At 41.1% G+C, this 18,202-nt stretch overlaps 1 protein-coding gene and 1 pseudogene across 4 annotated transcripts in view; one reads left to right on the top strand and one right to left on the bottom strand.

The window, feature by feature from the left end:
* The window catches only part of rptor (regulatory associated protein of MTOR, complex 1), a 239,276-nt gene that overhangs the window by 75,776 nt on the left and 145,298 nt on the right, over positions 1-18,202 (bottom strand). The gene's annotated exons all lie outside the window — the stretch shown is intronic.
* Positions 4,690-6,678, top strand: LOC119899740 (annotated as a pseudogene).

Genomic DNA, 18,202 nt, shown 5'->3' with positions numbered 1-18,202 from the left:
TGGTAATCCACCAAATAGCTGACAAAACATCTCACACAAGAGGTACTCTTTCTTTTCTGCCTTTTCCATTTCAGGTTCTCTGGGCACTATGTAACACTCAACTGTTGCCTTTCTCGGCTAACTGCAAACTCGGGTGCCTTTCATGCAGGTGATGCTCTGGTTGGTATTACAGCCAAATCATTTCAGCAGCTGTTTGCACTCAGTCACAATTATAGCGCCGAATTGTTGTGATGCGTGGATCAGCTCTGACATGATCTGAATCCGCATGTAGGCCTACAGAAAAATCCTCCACCTGCCCCACCCAAATAATTATTTTCTCAGATTTAGAAACCCGCACCTGCATGGACATTTTTGCTCCAAATAAAATAAAAAATAAAATATCAGAAGGGTGCCGCAAGAAAGTTTTTGACTTGACGGGAATCTATTCTACCCGCGTCCGATGCAACACTAGCACATGCTGTGATAGTAATCAAGTGGATCCACCTCATGCTGTGAGTCACAGCCAGTTTGTGACCGAGTGGCAATGTAGTTGGTAGAGTCTTGCAAAATAAAAATGTAAAAACCGAGGTGTAAACTTGCTCTATGTACTTCCTTACACAGAGAAGGCAGACTGTCAGAACTGGCAGAAAACGACGGTAGTAATCCTCATCAGCAACGAGGATGAGTCGGCGTACAAGAAAGAGCATCTGACAACCTGGTGTAAATCCCACAACCTCACCCTCAACACAGACAAGAGATGATTATCGACTTCAGGAGGGCCAAAACAACACTAGACACTGGATTTAGACAGATTTTCTAAGTTTTGAGTCTGCAATGGTTATTGTTTTTATATTTGTTTATGTATTGATTGCACTGAAAGTCTTTAAACTTGCAAAACATTATTTTGTGTATATGACTGAATGAATCTGAATCTGGTATTTGGGACTGCGAGCTGCACTTTATCGGAAGTGCTGAGATTAACATTTTTGTGGATCTGTGGTGAGTTTGAACAGAACTGTTTTCAGTTAGTTTCGGTTTCCACCTCCTTGTCTCATCCAGTTCTGTGTCCGTCAGATAGTCTGAAAGGGATACTCCCATATCAGCAGAGCAATAATGCAGGCTAATGGACAGAGTATAGGACAGGTAGTAAAAATATTATGAATTCTCATTAAATGATGACGTCTTGTAATATTAGGCAACAACTTTTTCCTTGACATATCAGAGAACACAGATATGTGGAATAGATTTGAATGTGCAGAAAGCTTTGAACATGTGCAGTATACCTGCTAAAACAGAGGAGCTATTAAAGTCCAGGGTAGTCAATCTAAAATCTTGCTTAGGGCTCCAACACTGTCAGGGTTGCAACAGTGTATTCAGCTGCCTCCACATGGTCCTAAAGCCTTTATTGGAGTTGATCTTGTTATTAGAATGTTTTTATTGATAGGCTATACCTGACCTCTGTGACCAGCTATGAGGTCACAGAGGTCCTGACCTCTGGATCTAGCTGTGACAAGAATGTTTATTTATACTTGGTATAAACACAAAGGCCTGTCATTAGATGGCAACATCCAGAGAACATATTCAGATAGAGATAACATGTTAATGTCAGGTATAAATGAGGTATCCAATTGTGTTTGCCAGCCTATGTACCTGGCACTCAGTGTGACCTCAGCAGAAATCTGAGTTCATACAGTAGAGGCCTGTGTTTTTCATTAATTTCACATATAGTTAAATGAATAGGCTGTTGGTTTAGAGTTTAGCCTCGCGGAGTCTGATCAGTTAACTGGTAAAACTGTTTTACCTCATTATTGCAACATTGTTTGATCCTTTACATTGTCCAAGAAGAAGAAGACATAATTTATTTTAAAAAAAGAAATTCAATGTTTTTTCACTCTGTTGTTAACATACTAACATAATGTTAGTAATACACAGGAAATACACACACGCACAAACGCATGGAGAGATGTTACAGCCAAGTCCTTCCAGACTGCCACCTCTACAAGCGAGTCACCATATGTGCACTAACTCATGATTGGAACACAGTAAATGTCATCAAATATCAAGGGGAGAGAATGTAGTCCCACTAGTTAGCACTTTTGCAGTGGGAAGTTAATCTACCACAGGGTCCTAAGAATGAAAGGGTGGACAATAAAGGCAGAAGAGCGCATGGGTTGCGTCAGAGTCTAGAGTTTGATCAGGGCTTCAAAGAAGCAGTAGTTCCCTTCAATGCCCTGTAAAATTGTCTTAAACTGGATACAAACTCGAACAGGGAGCCATGTATGGGGAACAGAGAAGTGGAGAGTTGTGATAAAACTTGTAGAGCTTGAATATCAGACAGGTAGCAGCATTTCAGAGTAGCTGCAGAAGTCTAGTGGCAATTGCAGGGGCTCCAATGAGGAGGGAGTTGCAGTAGTCCAGGTTGGAGACAACAAATTCTTGGATGAGCACCTGAATTTCCCTTGTGAGGGAGGGGTTAATCCTCCTGCTGTTGTAATGGAGGAATCTGCAGGAGCACGCTACTAATGTGATCTTGACTGAGAATGACAGTTTGTGTCTACGGTCACATCCAGTTCTTTGCTGTCTGAGTTGGTCACTGTTGACAATAATGTTAAAAAGGGGAGCTGTGATATCTCAATGGGAAAGTAAATGCCAGGGTTGTTAAAATTGTTATTATGGATTATGGAACAGTAAACAGCTCTTTACTCTTGCAAGGATGCTGGAAGTATCATTATAGTTTATGCATTTGTCTACATGTGCTTTATGGAGCTGAAGATGGCTTATGACCATGCCCCTCTCTGTGAACTGTGGGTGGTACTGTAGCCTTCACACAGCCTAAAGTCCAATTCAGCATTTCCACGTCTTGAGGCCATGGTACAGTGTTTTGTACTGTAAATTTCTCATTTTGGGTTGGAGTGAGTCACTGTGTCAAGTGTATGAGATTGAGTACAAACTTTTGAGTTTGAGTAGTGGTGCAGGCTTTGTACCAGAGTGATGCAAATGTATGCAAGTCTTTCAAAATTCCAATCAGAGATGCTCACAAGTCACTGAGCTAGAGTCCAAGTCAAGTCTCAAGTCTTTGAGCTAGAGTCCAAGTCAAGTCTCAAGTTGCTCGTGGTTATAATGAACGTTGCATCCCCTGCTGCGTTCAATCCAGGCTGCTTATAAAACTGCGTAGCTATAAGGGTTTCTGTAAGTGTAACCTGTTTTTCACTTACAGAGCACAACCACGTAATGTGCAATGCAATTAATGACAGCTTATTGACTACTGTAAGTCAACCCCCCCCCCCCCCCCAGACTCTCAAACCCAGTACCGTTACTAAATTAACTAAACTAAACAAATAAAACAGTAACATTACAAGATTAACAATAAACCTGTAGCCTGTTTGCAGCCAACATTATTAATTAACGTGATGGCAGCCAGCAGGACGTAAATGATTACGTTAATCGACTACCATAAGTATGGCAAGTAAACAAACGCTCATTCATCTTTCATAACGAAGGACAGTCGGAGTAAAGCTGCCTTAGGTTGTAGCTAAAGCAAGAAGCAAGCTAACGTTAGATGGCCAATGCTGAGCTAAACATGTTTACTCATCACAGGTTACTAACCTATTTTGTGTTCAGTGCTTCTTTGTTTGGGCCTTGTTGAATGAAGTTTTAAGTGGCAACCTCTGGAGCTGAAAAATTAAGTAGGCTACTTGTGGAAATGCCAAAATATGTTCAGTTCAAGGCAAGGCAATTTTATTTATGTAGCATATTTTATTCACCACCCACCTTTCAATAGACATTGCCAACCCTTACATTTCAAGTAGGTGCATGGTAGTTGGACCATCTCCCCCACACCCAACACACAATGACAATAATTTATCATAAGCCTGACAAAACAAAAAACCTTTTAATTTATTTTTGAATGTACACAGTTATAAAAGATCTCAGGTCATCATGCATCTAGGGAGGAGGATTTTATCTCGCCTTACTCACCTTTAGACAGGGCACAAGAAATTTCAATTTGACAACTTCTAGGTTTAAAATTTAGATTCGGCACTTACATTACATTTATTTGGGACATTTTTTGTAGCTCCATAACATCTTTGTAAAAAACATTTGCAGCTCGTTGTTCGTAGTTATACATTTGAGCTGGACATCTTGGACATCTGACGTTCATACAGTAATCACAGCACTAATTTTTTACATTTTTACGTTTATAATTCAGATGTTATCATTTTAAGTTTACTACTTTCCTTCTATAGCTACATATGCTTAATACATTTTTAATGCTGTTACATGTTAAGGTGTTACAAAAAAACACCAGTTTCCCCATGCAGCCATTTTAGTTTCATCTTATGGTTCATCTTAATAGGGTGTAACGTCCACATTTTTGCAGCAGTTATAACACATTTGCTAAATGCAGATGGTGAAAATAATGTGTGACAATTACACAGGCAATCAAGACTCCACCTCCACATCAGTACTATAACATAGGTCAGATATTATAAGCTACTGAACAGAGCTTGCTGTCAGCACTCACGGTAAGAAGTCTTATTTATCTGAAAATAATAGTTTGATTTGAATAATCTTTCACATGTAATTCTTTCTATTCATTAGTTAGATTAGTTCCATCTAATATATTGAAACTTTACATTCAGAGTTTGAATTGTTTAGATGATTGCATCCATGACATTTTATCTGCTTTTATTGTTTAACCCTCACACAGATGGCAAAGCTGTGGCATCTCATGCTCCTGTTCTGGGCATGGAGTCCTCTGTGTCTGCCATCCAGTGTAAGCTTCATTGGTACACCAAAGGAGTGTAAAAAGGCTCACTTTGTCCCTGGTTACAATCTGGTGGAGAAGGCTTCGACATTGTCACGATGGAGCGGAAAGGTGCCTATGTCATCGACACTGAAACATGGAAGCTTGCCAATGACACTTGCAGGCTATACAGAAACAACTACAGGAATGGAGAGACCCAGAAGGTCCCAGTTGCTGTAGTGGACTGGAGAACCCTCCCCAAGTGCAGTTTGAAGGTCTCCAGTACAGTCTACGACTCTGCTGAAAGTCTTGTCAGTGATTCCACATCATCGGTGTCCAATAACTGGACACTTGGCCTTGACATACCTGTAGATCCAAATGTCACAGTTGGTGGTGGCTTAGGAGGATCCCACTCCAGAGAATCTACCTTTAGCATGCAAAAGTCCAAACAAGATCGCTACACCTTCTTAAGCCATTCTGTCCACTGTAGTTTCTACCGGTGAGTATGTGAATGTACTTTGTGTATTTGGCTCTGAATGTATTATGAAATGTTTGTTTTACAGTCTTCTGGAAGTTGGCCATAATTACAGCAATTCTGCTTAAACAAACAACATAAACAGTGAGATGTGAATAAAATGGGGCAGTGATAGACTCTTACTAATTTATATACTTCCTGTGCTTCACAGCTACAGACTGGCAACAAGACCTCCACTGAGTCATGAGTTTGAATCAGCCGTGAACGACCTTCCTCCGTATTCACATAAAACAGAGACACTATATCGCAATCTGATTGACACATATGGTACACATTACATCATACAAGTGTCTCTGGGAGGGGAGATAAAGGCCATCACTTCCGTCAGGACTTGCCAGGCAACCATGAATGGACTGTCAGCAACAGAAGTCAGTGACTGTTTGTCAGTTGAGGCCTCAGCTAGCTTTGAAAGGAGTGCCAGCATTAATGCCACATTAGCACACTGTCAGGCAGAGAAGAAGAAGTTAGGCTCTAACCAAAGTTTCAGTAGCAGTTTCAATGAGCGTATCACAGAGGTCACTGGTGGAAACATTGATGGAGCTGATATCCTATTTCAAGGCCAATCAAACCCCTCTGTCTATAACAGCTGGCTTAACTCACTGAAAGACATCCCTGATGTGGTCCGATACAATTTAAAGCCCCTGCACACCATACTGCCAAGTGGTCATCCTGCCAGCGCTGGACTGAAGAAAGAGGTGGAGACGTACATCAAGAAAAATGCAGTGTTGAAGAAATGCTCAGAAAGCTGTAAGATTGGGCACAGGTCCAACAAAAGGGACCCATGTGCTTGTGTTTGCAACAGAAATCAGAATATTGCGTCCAACTGCTGTCCTTCTGGGAAAGGTCTTGCAACATTAAAGGTCTTCAACCTCTATGCACGAGGTCTGTATGGTGATACCTGGAGTCAGACAGATGCTTCAGTTCAGGTGACATACGGTGTTCAGAATAAGCGCACTGACATCATCAGTAACAATGACAATCCTAAATGGTCAGACACATTTGAATTTGGACCCATAACCATCAACATGAGAGACAAACTTAAGTTCAGTATTTATGATGAGGATAGTTACTGGAACAGTGATCTGCTTGGTGAGTGTTCATTTAATCTGCGTAGTGGGAAGGTGAGTAACACTTGTATGTTAGACCATGGTACCTTCTACTTCTCCTACATAGTAGAGTGCGCAGAAGGTCTTAGTGGTAACCGATGTCAAGAGTACACACCCTCTCCCATGAGTCCCTCTCTGACCAAACTCTTCTACACCCGAAATGGGGTCCTTCTTGGAGAGATGGGGAAGAAGAAAGCTAAATCAGTCAGTCAGGTTGAGGCCAGATCGGGTCATGAGTGAATAAGGATTTGATTTTATGATGATTTTGCATGTAGTTAATTGCATATTTTGTCCCTTTGTTTGCAAAAATAAGTATATGTTCTTAATTTCTTAAATTTAACCCAAATATGTGTACTTATGTTTGATAATGCACCTTTTCATCTGCTTCTTTCTTGTTAGTTACAAATAAACGACAATAAAGCCTCAACAAAGACAAAACAGGTGTCTGTCTAATTTTATATATCCAAAAATACTGTCTAATTTTGTGGTTTACATGAAACATTAAAATGTATATTTATACATCCAACTGTCTAAACCTTTGAAGATAGTGTACATAAGTTTGTCAAATGTACGAACCAATTAAAATAATTTAGTTAAATATCAACCTTTATACTATATACCTCCAAATCAAGAGCTATTGATGTGAATTTTACAACTTTCTAGATTTCACTGATAGCTCCTGCAAGTGGGGTCATGGAAAAATGAATTTTCCTCCCACCAGTTATAAAGTTGTAAAGGAAGGGACTAAAACAAAGCCCAGTTAGCAGTGAATTGCAATGAAAAAATGTATTCTAACCAGCACATTGACATTGTTGTATCTGAAGGAAATGCATTTCACAACATCAAGAGCCAGAAAATGCTTTGCAAGTGTGAGGAACAGAAACCTACAAAAAAGGAAGAGACACATATTTGAATAAAAGAGGGTGGGTAAATAGTAAGTGTGATACACAATAAAACAATGAGCCCAGGGGCCCATGTGCACTTGGGGTCCAAGCGAGGAGAATTAAAAAAAATGTTCTTTTCCTTTCTTATTGTTTACATTTCAGACATTAATACCATGTATAACCAATAAAAAATGTTACCGATTTATATAATTGGTCAGGCGTACCCCAAAGGAGGGGGTGAAAGGTTTGTGTTATTTGGGCAGTTTTGGCCATCTATGCATGACTATTAAAATGACAATATTAACCTTGTCCAGAGACTAACCTCAACCTGAACCAGGCTGGTAGGACCTCAGCAGCCATAAACTAAACAAACTCTGACTGCTTCCCCACCCACACCCCCACACTCCCAAGACCAAAAAGGCAGGGTAACCATGGTAACGAACTTCCTCTATCAGTTACCTCAAAATATCAAAGACCCTATCACTCATCACACCCAGTTGTGAAACTGGTGAGAAAAGCCAGATGCCAGAGAAGGACATAGCCCCAAATTCCTTTTTGTGGACAAATATTGTCCCCTTATAAACTTATTACCTTGTTTGAATTAAATGATCTTTGTTAAGTTACTTAGTGGCACGACACTTCTATTTGAGTAGTTCTATTACCATGTTCTTATTAAAAACTGTGTTGAAAAGAAGAATCCCTGAATAAGTTAATTTTGCAGTGTTTTAATCTTCATCAGTGCTCACTGTCCTTTCTGCAATTAATTTGTTGCAACTAATGCTTTGTTGTGAGATGTAGTGAGGTGCCAACCCATTCAGTGACTTAAAAACGACCTGTAGCCCAGGTCAACAGAAAGGATATCACTGGCCTGACTGGGTCCAAACACAATGACCTCAGTTTTATCTTCATTTAGATTTAAAAAGTTAGAAGCCATCCAGGCCTTAATATCTTTCAAACACTCTAGTAGAGGTACGAGGGAGGTGTAAAAGCACTAGTATGGCAGAATTACCAGAGTCAGTGGTTAATAAGAGGTCATTAAAAACTCTTAAAAGTGCAGTTTCAGTGCTGTGAAATGCCTTAAAACCAGATTGAAAAATCTCAAAAATATCATGTACATCTAAAAAAGACTGCAGCTGTAGAAGTACAGTCATATCTAAAATTTTTGCAATAAAAGGAAGCTTCGAGATAGGTCTGTAGTTGGATAAAACCAAGGAATCCAGAAAACCAGATTTCTTTTTTTAATCAGGGGTTCAGCTTCTTATTTGAAATATGCTGGAACGACACCTGCTGCCAGAGTACTATTGATGATTTTTTGGACATTTGGGCCAATTGTCACCCAGGCTTCCTTAAAGAGGTGAGGGGACACAGTGTCAGTGGGACAATATGAGGATTTTAGTTGGGTCACTATTTGAGGTCAGAGAGTGACACAAGCTCAAACTAGTTGAGGACAGTTGAGCAAGTGCTAACTATGGAAGGGTCAAAAGCAGGGGGTGAGATATGGGCTCTGATAGTGGCAACCTTACCTAAAAAGAAGTTAAGAAATCTTTCACAGACTTCAAACAAAGCTTCCAGGCTGGAGGATTGTGGAGAGTTTAATAAATAATCAATAGTTTTAAATGGATACAGTGTCCCCCCCCCCCCCCCCCCAGAGGACAAAATAAGTATTACATGTCATTGTTTTAATGCCTCTCCTTGTGATTTTTAATGTATCATTCTGTATTTTATTGTTCGTAATCTGATGCCATGTTCGTGTAACTTGCTTATATATTCTATAAGTAAGAATGTTTAACAACCAATATTATCCAGGAAGTGTTAAGTTAAGTTCTTTCATCTGCTATGATCCTGAAATGTTGTTCGAACGAACCATTGTAATCATTACAACAGTTAATTAATAGTTTTCCTTCCTTTTTCCAAATGCTTAAAACTAAGAAAAGTATTACCGTTTATGACATTTAAGGCTTCATTGTGGAAGGGTATTTGATTAAAACGTGCAAATAGGCATATTAAAGTTAAGACACAGACCCGACACCCGAACACCATCCGGCTGAGAAAACAAGCAGTAAGACAAACAAACTGCATTTTGTGGTCAAGTGATCTTATCCTTTATCGTTAATACTTTAGCCTTTAATCCCTAATCATTTTAGCCTAAAACTCCTAGCCAAATTGAACTGAGTTATTATCATAACTTGCGTTTTAGTTCTCTTGCCCCATTAGAATAAATCCTTCCCACAGTAAACCAACTAAATTCACATTGAACTTATTGCCATTGATTGCATTCTGGTTGTTTAATCATTATTGTTGTATGTCTTTGATATATTTAACCTCACTGTGTATTAGGGTGCCACTCAAAATTAAAGTTTCTAATGTGTTAATAATGTGACAAAAACTAAGCTGACGAAATTTGAATGTTTTCTAATAATTTTTACTGGTAGTTCAACACTGACAAAGTTTTACAATATTTAACATTTTCTGATTTTATCATGTAATATTAACTTTAATATCACAAGTTAGAATAATGTAAAACTCCTCAAAAAAAGACACATAGCTGCTAACAGTTACTTCACAAGTTAATAATAAACATTTGTGTGTCCAGTGTCCAGAGAATGACTGTATTGCAGCTTATAATACAGCGTTGGGTGTTGTTGTAGGCTAGCTCTCCAGCCCACAGAGAAGCTGCAGATTTCTATGAAGGGGACGAAACACATGCACATGTAAACCAGATAGACTTTCAGATAGACCTTAATAATGGAAGTGTTGAAGTGGCATAAGTGGGCGGCTTTGACTCAGGGTAGAACGGTCGTCCCCTTAAAGGAAGGCTGGGAACCCGAAATTGCTCCTGGTGTGGGAGCAGGATCAGGGTGTGAATTAGTTAATTTCTGTTTCTGATGAGCAGTTGGGTCTCTGCTCATAGGTGGGTGAATGTGATGTAGTGTATAGCACTTTGAAAAGACTAGAAAGGTGCTACATACAGCCCATTTATCATATGTGACAGTTCATTCGGAATTGGGGGCGAAACCGGAAAACCCCAGCCTCTAATGATCTTGTACTGAGTGCCTGTTCTTGTGCCGCCATGATTAGTGCTTCTGTGCTGTCCTTTAGTCCAGCCTTTTCCAGCCACTGGTAGGATTTCTTGATATCAGCCATTTCGTCTATTTGTCTGTGGTACATGCTGTGCAGCAGCTTGTCCCTCCATGAAGGTTCTTCGTCTACCTTTTCCTCACCCTCGGGTTTCTGCTGCCTGAGGTATTCACTAAGCCCTTCATCTTTGGTGGCCATCTTCCTGATGTACTCCTGGATCTTTGTCGGACAGTGGTCTTGACACTCACAAGCCCTCGGCCTCCCTCGCTCCGCTTGGTGTACAGTCTCGGGGTGCTGGATTTGGGGTGAAACCCTCCATGCATTGTGAGGAGCTTTCTTGTCTTGATGTCAGTGGCCTCTATCTCCTCCTTTGGTGAGTTTATTATACCAGCGGTGTATATGTATACATATCTATATGTGTTGATGCAGGGTATATACACTCACCTAAAGGATTATTAGGAACACCATACTAATACTGTGTTTGACCCCCTTTAGCCGTCAGAACTGCCTTAATTCTACGTGGCATTGATTCAACAAGGTGCTGAAAGCATTCTTTAGAAATGTTGGCCCATATTGATAGGATAGCATCTGGCAGTTGATGGAGATTTGTGGGATGCACATCCAGGGCACGAAGCTCCCGTTCCACCACATCCCAAAGATGCTCTATTGGGTTGAGATCTGGTGACTGTGGGGGCCATTTTAGTACAGTGAACTCACTGTCATGTTCAAGAAACCAATTTGAAATGATTCGAGCTTTGTGACATCGTGCATTATCCTGCTGGAAGTAGCCATCAGAGGATGGGTACATGGTGGCCATAAAGGGATGGACATGGTCAGAAACAATGCTCAGGTAGGCCGTGGCATTTAAACGATGCCCAATTGGCACTAAGGGGCCTAAAGTGTGCCAAGAAAACATCCCCCACACCATTACACCACCACCACCAGCCTGCACAGTGGTAACAAGGCATGATGGATCCATGTTCTCATTCTGTTTACGCCAAATTCTGACTCTACCATCTGAATGTCTCAACAGAAATCGAGACTCATCAGACCAGGCAACATTTTTCCAGTCTTCAACTGTCCAATTTTGGTGAGCTCTTGCAAATTGTAGCCTTTTTCCTATTTGTAGTGGAGATGAGTGGTACCCGTTGGGGTCTTCTGCTGTTGTAGCCCATCCGCCTCAAGGTTGTGCATGTTGTGGCTTCACAAATGCTTGCTGCATACCTCGGTTGTAACGAGTGGTTATTTGAGTCAAAGTTGCTCTTCTATCAGCTTGAATCAGTCGGCCCATTCTCCTGACCTCTAGCATCAACAAGGCATTTTCGCCCACAGGACTGCCGCATACTGGATGTTTTTCCCTTTTCACACCATTCTTTGTAAACCCTAGAAATGGTTGTGCGTGAAAATCCCAGTAACTGAGAAGATTGTGAAATACTCAGACCGGCCCGTCTGGCACCAACAACCATGCCACGCTCAAAATTGCTTAAATCACCTTTCTTTCCCATTCTGACATTCAGTTTGGAGTTCAGGAGATTGTCTTGACCAGGACCACACCCCTAAATGCATTGAAGCAACTGCCATGTGATTGGTTTATTAGATAATTGCATTAATGAGAAATTGAACAGGTGTTCCTAATAATCCTTTAGGTGAGTGTACAGGAATCCTAAAATAAAATTCAATACCTATGAACCACAGTGTAATTTAGTGTTTTTGTTGGTTTAAACTAGATAATGTGAGCTTGCCTGCAATGATATGTGTGATAACTTTCATCGACCACATGATCAATACAACAAAATTCAAATCGGCCAGGAGGGAACAAAGATGAAGAGAATAAACTGAGTGATGAATAACGTTAGTAGTGTAGACAGTGTAGCACAAGCACAACCTGGAGGAGGTACTAGTCTAAATGACTGTATTAGTATAATATTATACCATTAAATTAAAAGTATATGGTTAATTTAATAGTAAGCTGTAAGTTTGATATTAATATATTCATTATGTTACTATATTCAATATGTCATAATAGTATATAACTTACAGCTGTTTCAGTTTGGGGTTGTCTTTTATTTATTACTTTGTGCAAGAAAAATGCTCTAGGCTACATGATGTCTCCAACCTTGATTTTGGGCAGGCTACTAACTTGTCAATATCATACCCATTTATGCAGAACATTGAGTTCAACATTTATGAACTTTGTTGCAGAACATTAAACTTTTTTTAAAATCCCACCCCATCCAGGCTGTGATTGATCTGTTCACAGAAAGTGACAATGACTAGAGTATCGGCTTTATGAAAAGTTGAATGTGTTTCAATAAAAGGCACCAATTTAGCTAAATAGCCAGCTAACGTTAGCCATACCCAGACTATCCTTGAACTTTCCCTGTTGTCTTCTGTCTTACTGATTCAGCTGCTGGTGGCGCATCTCGCTCTTGTTTTTCAGGAGCTAGGCTGTTCAAGTGGCCATAGAGCAACTGGCCAACCGGGTTAATGCCGTTACTCCTGATCGCCACTCCGACTATGTTTTGGACGATTAGCATTGAGGGTCCCGCGGGGTGGGAGATTACGGTTGGTTGTACTTGTAAATCATTTCCCAGCCCATAAGGATACATTTTTTTAAGCGTTAAAGAGTCACAGGGTAGATCCCTGCGCCTAACGTTACAGAGACAAATCACACTGTCGCACTGCCTGTCTAGCATTTTTGGCTATGCATGATAAATAAATACGTACACCTACACCTTTAGCAAACATTTGGACAAACAGGATTTTCGCATTGAAAAAATATTTTCAAAATTTAATACCAAGTTAAATGGACTTTTTAATGGCCTTAATTTTCGCAAAATTGATTTATTACCTTTTAAGACTTTTTAAGACCCCACGGACACCCTGTGATGGCTCGGATCTTGTTTTTTCCATTCAGCAGACTTTTCAGAACCTGCCTTACTCTCTGTACGTAATTGGTTGTAGCGGACGTCCTTGCTGCATCCTCATGGTTTCCATTAACCTGCGGCACCCCAAGATATTTGTAGCTGTCATGAACACCTGCAATGTGGCCTTTTGGTAGTTCAGTCCCCTCGGTTCTGATCATCTTCCCTCTTTTTGATACACTTGTCCAGTCTGAACGACATTCCAATGTCATTACTGTGGATCCTGGTAGTGTGGATCAGTGGCATACAGCTTGATGTCATCCATGTAGAGGAGGTGACTGGTGGTTGTTCCACTTGTGCAATTGGCTTTGAGTTGGCTTCCGGACTTGTTTTCCACATCCCCATTGAGTTCTTGATGAAGGCTATTAGTGTCCTGTTGATCTTGTACATTTCCAAGCATTCCAGTATCCATATAATCGAACCCACGATCACCTGTACCAAAGGCAGTGGCATTAACCACTGAGCTATCCAGGACCTCTATACATATATATGCATCTATCTATCTATCTATCTATATTAGATATTTAACGGCAGCAGGCCACATGATCTGCAACTTAACATCATAATGCGCAAAAAAAACCAACACAACGGTAGATTTACATATCAGCCTAATATCGGTTCACATATAGGATTATCGCTGTATTAAGAGATGCACAGATTTCAGTTTTCCAGTTACTGATTTTTTAAAAGGTCTGACATGCCAATTCTAATTTTAACCGATTCCAATTTTATTTATTTCTAAGAACTATAATTGACAGCATACACAAACTATTTATTGGAAAAATCTGTTTTTATTAGGATCCCCACCAGCACCAGTATAGATGTAACTGGGGTCCATTCAATTGTATGGTCATAATGAAACATTGATTATAAAATAACATTAGCATTTTCACTGGAAGAAGCTGAAAATAAATTGCACACCATTTTAATTCTTCTTAATTCTCCAACTTATTTTTGTGTTAAATCACAAACCACAGTAATCTGCTCACCTTGCTTGTCCCCATCAGACAAAGAAGCACACACCTACACCTGTCTGTCTGTGTTGTCAGCAGTTTTATTTAATAGAACTTGCGTTTTTTACCCGCAATTCCGTTTTCACAGCAGATGATGAGCCGCATGTGAAGGACACTTGTTGTTAATTACCGATAGAGACCACTGATGTAGAATGACATCGTCACCAACAGCTGTGTTCACCGTTGCTTCACCTGCTTTACAATATCCACCGCTTCTCTTTCTGTGTGTTCCCAAGTGAAAAAGTACTTAAGTAACACTTTTTTGGATGCACGTATCACATTTTAATTGAACTATACTAGGTGTATATTAAATGTATTTTGGAACAACTTAGAGTATGTTAAGTGTCATTTTAGAAATGCTGTCAAAAAAAGTCAACTTTAAGATAATTGCAATATATTTTAATATACTTAGTTAAAATGGACCTACTTTAAGTACCTTTACTGTAATTTAAATGTACCATTTGTGCTATACTTGAAGAACAGTTTAAATATATTTTAAACTTCACATAAATGTGTTCCCTAAACATTTTTATTAGCATTTCAGCTTATTAGTAATTTATTACTAGTATACTCCAAGAGCCATTATTAATATCTTCGGAAGCTGCTTTATGAAACCATTCAGTATGATAATAATGCATTATTAATGAAAAAAAAAAGGTGTAAATGAGGCATCCAATTGTGCTTTACCAGCCTATGTACTTGGCACAAATCATCATCGTACATCGTACAGTAGAGGCCCTGTTTTTCAATTATTTCACAAAGAGAACAGCTGAAACAGGGAGTACTGGTTTATTATTTGGCCTCATGGAGTCTGATAAGTTGTACTGCTTTTTTGTTGTAACTGTCAAATGTGGCTAAATCTACTGAAGCTTCCGATGGATGGACCGCAGCCTCGTCAGACAGAGTGGCGTAGCGGTTTGACAGCTCTAGGTGAGGTTTTGATACTGTAAGCTCCGGGCAGCTCCTGCCGCCGTGCACCACTTCGGCCCATGAAGGTTGGGACGGAGAGATCACCCTGTCGGGAGTACTGGTAAAAGTTGTGGCCTTGGGTCTGGCACCCATTAGGGCCTGCTTTTCTCCCAGCGCTGCTGAAGAGATGGTACTCAGCTCTACATTATCCACTGCAGTGCAGCTGCTCATCAGCATCAAGTCAGACTCATGTTCAGCCAGTGGATTTCCCTCACAGGTATCCGGCCCGATACCTGCTCCAGTACCGTTCGATGTTAGCCATGAAAGGGTGGAGGCAGAGTCGCAAATCGCGGCCTGGGAGGGCGATGACAGAGCAGAAGAGCTTTGAATATGTGAGATGTACTTGAGCTGGGCCAATGTGACTGACGAGAAGCCATCGATCAACTTGACCTTTTCCTGGATCTCATTCTTCAGGCGGTGGATGTTTTCTTCCAGACGTGAGTAGTCCAGAGTGCAGTTTTCGCAGGCCGCCATGTGTTGTTACAGTGTGGCTAGCTTCACTCCTGAAACACTTGTCTGCGGTTCACTGTCTTTCAAGCTGCTTGTTTAAGTATGCTGTTTTGTCTGTCAATCCTAACAACCACATACTGTGGTTTACACAGTGTGTCTTAGGATGTTTGAGCTCCACCAGTGAGCAGGTGGGACAGAAGGCACAAATAGAGGTCTGGGTCTAAAATTCAACCATGGCTTGAAGGTAAGAAGCAGTAGTTTGCGTCAATGCCCTGTAAACTTGTCTTAAACTGGATACAGGGAGCCATGCATGGTGAACGGAGGGGCTGCAATGAGGAGGGAGTTGCAGTAGTCCAGGTGAGAGACAACAAATTCTTGGATGAGCACCTGGGTTTCCCTTGTGAGGGAGGGGTTAATCCTCCTGCTGTTGTAATGGAGGAATATGCAGGAGTATGCTTCTAATCTGCTCTTGGCTGAGAATGACAGTTTGTGTCTACGGTTTTAATTTGGAGGGCAATGAAGAACTTGGACATTTATTCTTCTTTATCCAAAGCGACTTACAATTGTCAGAGGTCACACGCCTCTGGAGGGGTTAAGTGTCTTGCTCAGGGACACAATGGTGGATTTTATGAAAAAACAGCTTTTTTCGTGGGATATAGGGACTCCTGGAAAATATATTAATATTAAATAAAATATGCACTTATATGAAGGGGTGTGTCTTATTTGCCTAGTGTAGTTGTACGATTCAGCATTGGGTTGGCGTGCATAGGTCACATGACATGGAAGCTTTTGAAAAAAATTATGATTTTTCCTTAAGATTATTATAACAATAGTAATGTATTGATGGTCCCTAAACAAATCCCCGGTGGTTAAGAGCAAACCTTTGGAGGTGAGCTACCTGGCCTTATACTACCAACAATGGGTGAAACTTAGTAAGAAGATGCCACTGGATCCTGAGTGAATGTGATGCTACTACTTCAGAATCAGAATCAGCTTTATTGCCAGGTATGTGTATACATGCAAGGAATTTGACTCTTGATTGTACACAATGTTCACAATCTGCCTACTTATACAATAATACAATAAGACAATAATAATCAAACACAGGCTACAGTATAAAGAACACATACAAACACTATGAACAAAACAGACAGAATGAGACTATAGTGCAATAGTGCAATGAACAAAGTGCAACAATGTGCAAAGGATGGAGGAAAAAATTATTATTACCATTATTGATATTATGTACAGTACATGTCGGAGGTGGATGTGATATACAGGTGCACATACACATACAAGCATACATGTACATAGTGTGATGAGTGCAAAGTGCTCTGTAGCGCCTACCATAGGGGAGGTGCTGGAACAGGTTGTGTCCGGGGTGAGATGGATCTACAGTGATGTTTACTGCCCGTTTCCTGACAATGATTTTTTCTGCAGTCCTGACTGTCCGTTGTAGTCTGTTCTTGTCCTTTTTGGTGGCAGATCAAAACCAGACAGTGATGGACGTGCAGAGAACAGACTGGATGGTGCTGTGTTGAAGTGGATCAGCAGCTCTTAGTCAGGTTGAGCTTCCTGAGCTGGCACAGGAAGTACATCCTCGGCTGGCCCTTCTTGATGATGGTGTCAGTGTTGAGCTCGCACTTCAGGTCCTGGGATATAGTGGATCCCAGAAACCTGAAGAATTCCACAGCAGACACAGGGCTGATGAGGAGGGTGATGGGTGGCAGAGTGGGGGGGCTCCTCCTAAGTCCACGGTCATCTCCACAGTTTTGAGCGTGTTAAGCTCAAGGTTGTTTTAACCGCACCAGAGAGTCAGCTGATCAATCTCCCGTCTGTAGACTGACTCATCACCGTCCCGGATGAGGCCGATGACCGTTGTGTCGTCAGCAAACTTCACAAGTTTGATGGATGGGTCTCCTGAGGTGCAGTCGTTGGTGTAGAGTGAGAATAGCAGGGGGGAGAGCACACACCCCTGGGGGGCGCCAGTGCTGATCGTCCAGGTGCTGGATGTGATGTTCCCCTGCTCACCTGCTGACTACTGTTAGTCAGGAAGTTTGTGATCCACTGACAGGTGGAGGTTGGCACAGTGAGCTGGGTGAGTTTGGTGCTGAAGTCCACGAACAGGATCCTTGCATATGTCCCTGGACAGCCGAGTTGCAGGGTGTAATGCAGTCCGAAATTGACTGCGTCATCCACTGACCTGTTAGCCCCATAGGCAAACTGCAGGGGGTCCAGCAAGGGGCCTGTAATGTCCTTCAGGTGGGCCAACACCAGTCTTTTAAAGAACTTCATGACTACAGATGTCAGGGCGACAGGCCTGTAATCATTTAGTCCAGAGATGGAGGGTTTTTTTGGGGACCGGGATGATTGTGGAGCATTTGAAGTAGAAGAGAACTTCACACAGCTCCAGTGATCTGTTGAAGATCTGTGTGAAGATGGGGGCCAGCTGGTCAGCTTAGATTTTCAGGCAGGATGGAGACACACTGTCGGGGCCAGGAGCCTTCCTCATCTTCT

The sequence above is a fragment of the Micropterus salmoides genome, unplaced genomic scaffold (genome assembly GCF_014851395.1).
Source record: "Micropterus salmoides isolate LMB-PRFRI ecotype aquatic unplaced genomic scaffold, ASM1485139v1 Ms_hic_scaffold_12, whole genome shotgun sequence".
NCBI lineage: Eukaryota > Metazoa > Chordata > Actinopteri > Centrarchiformes > Centrarchidae > Micropterus > Micropterus salmoides.
Note: the sequence above shows the minus strand (reverse complement) of the source record. Positions and strands in the feature narration are given on the sequence as shown.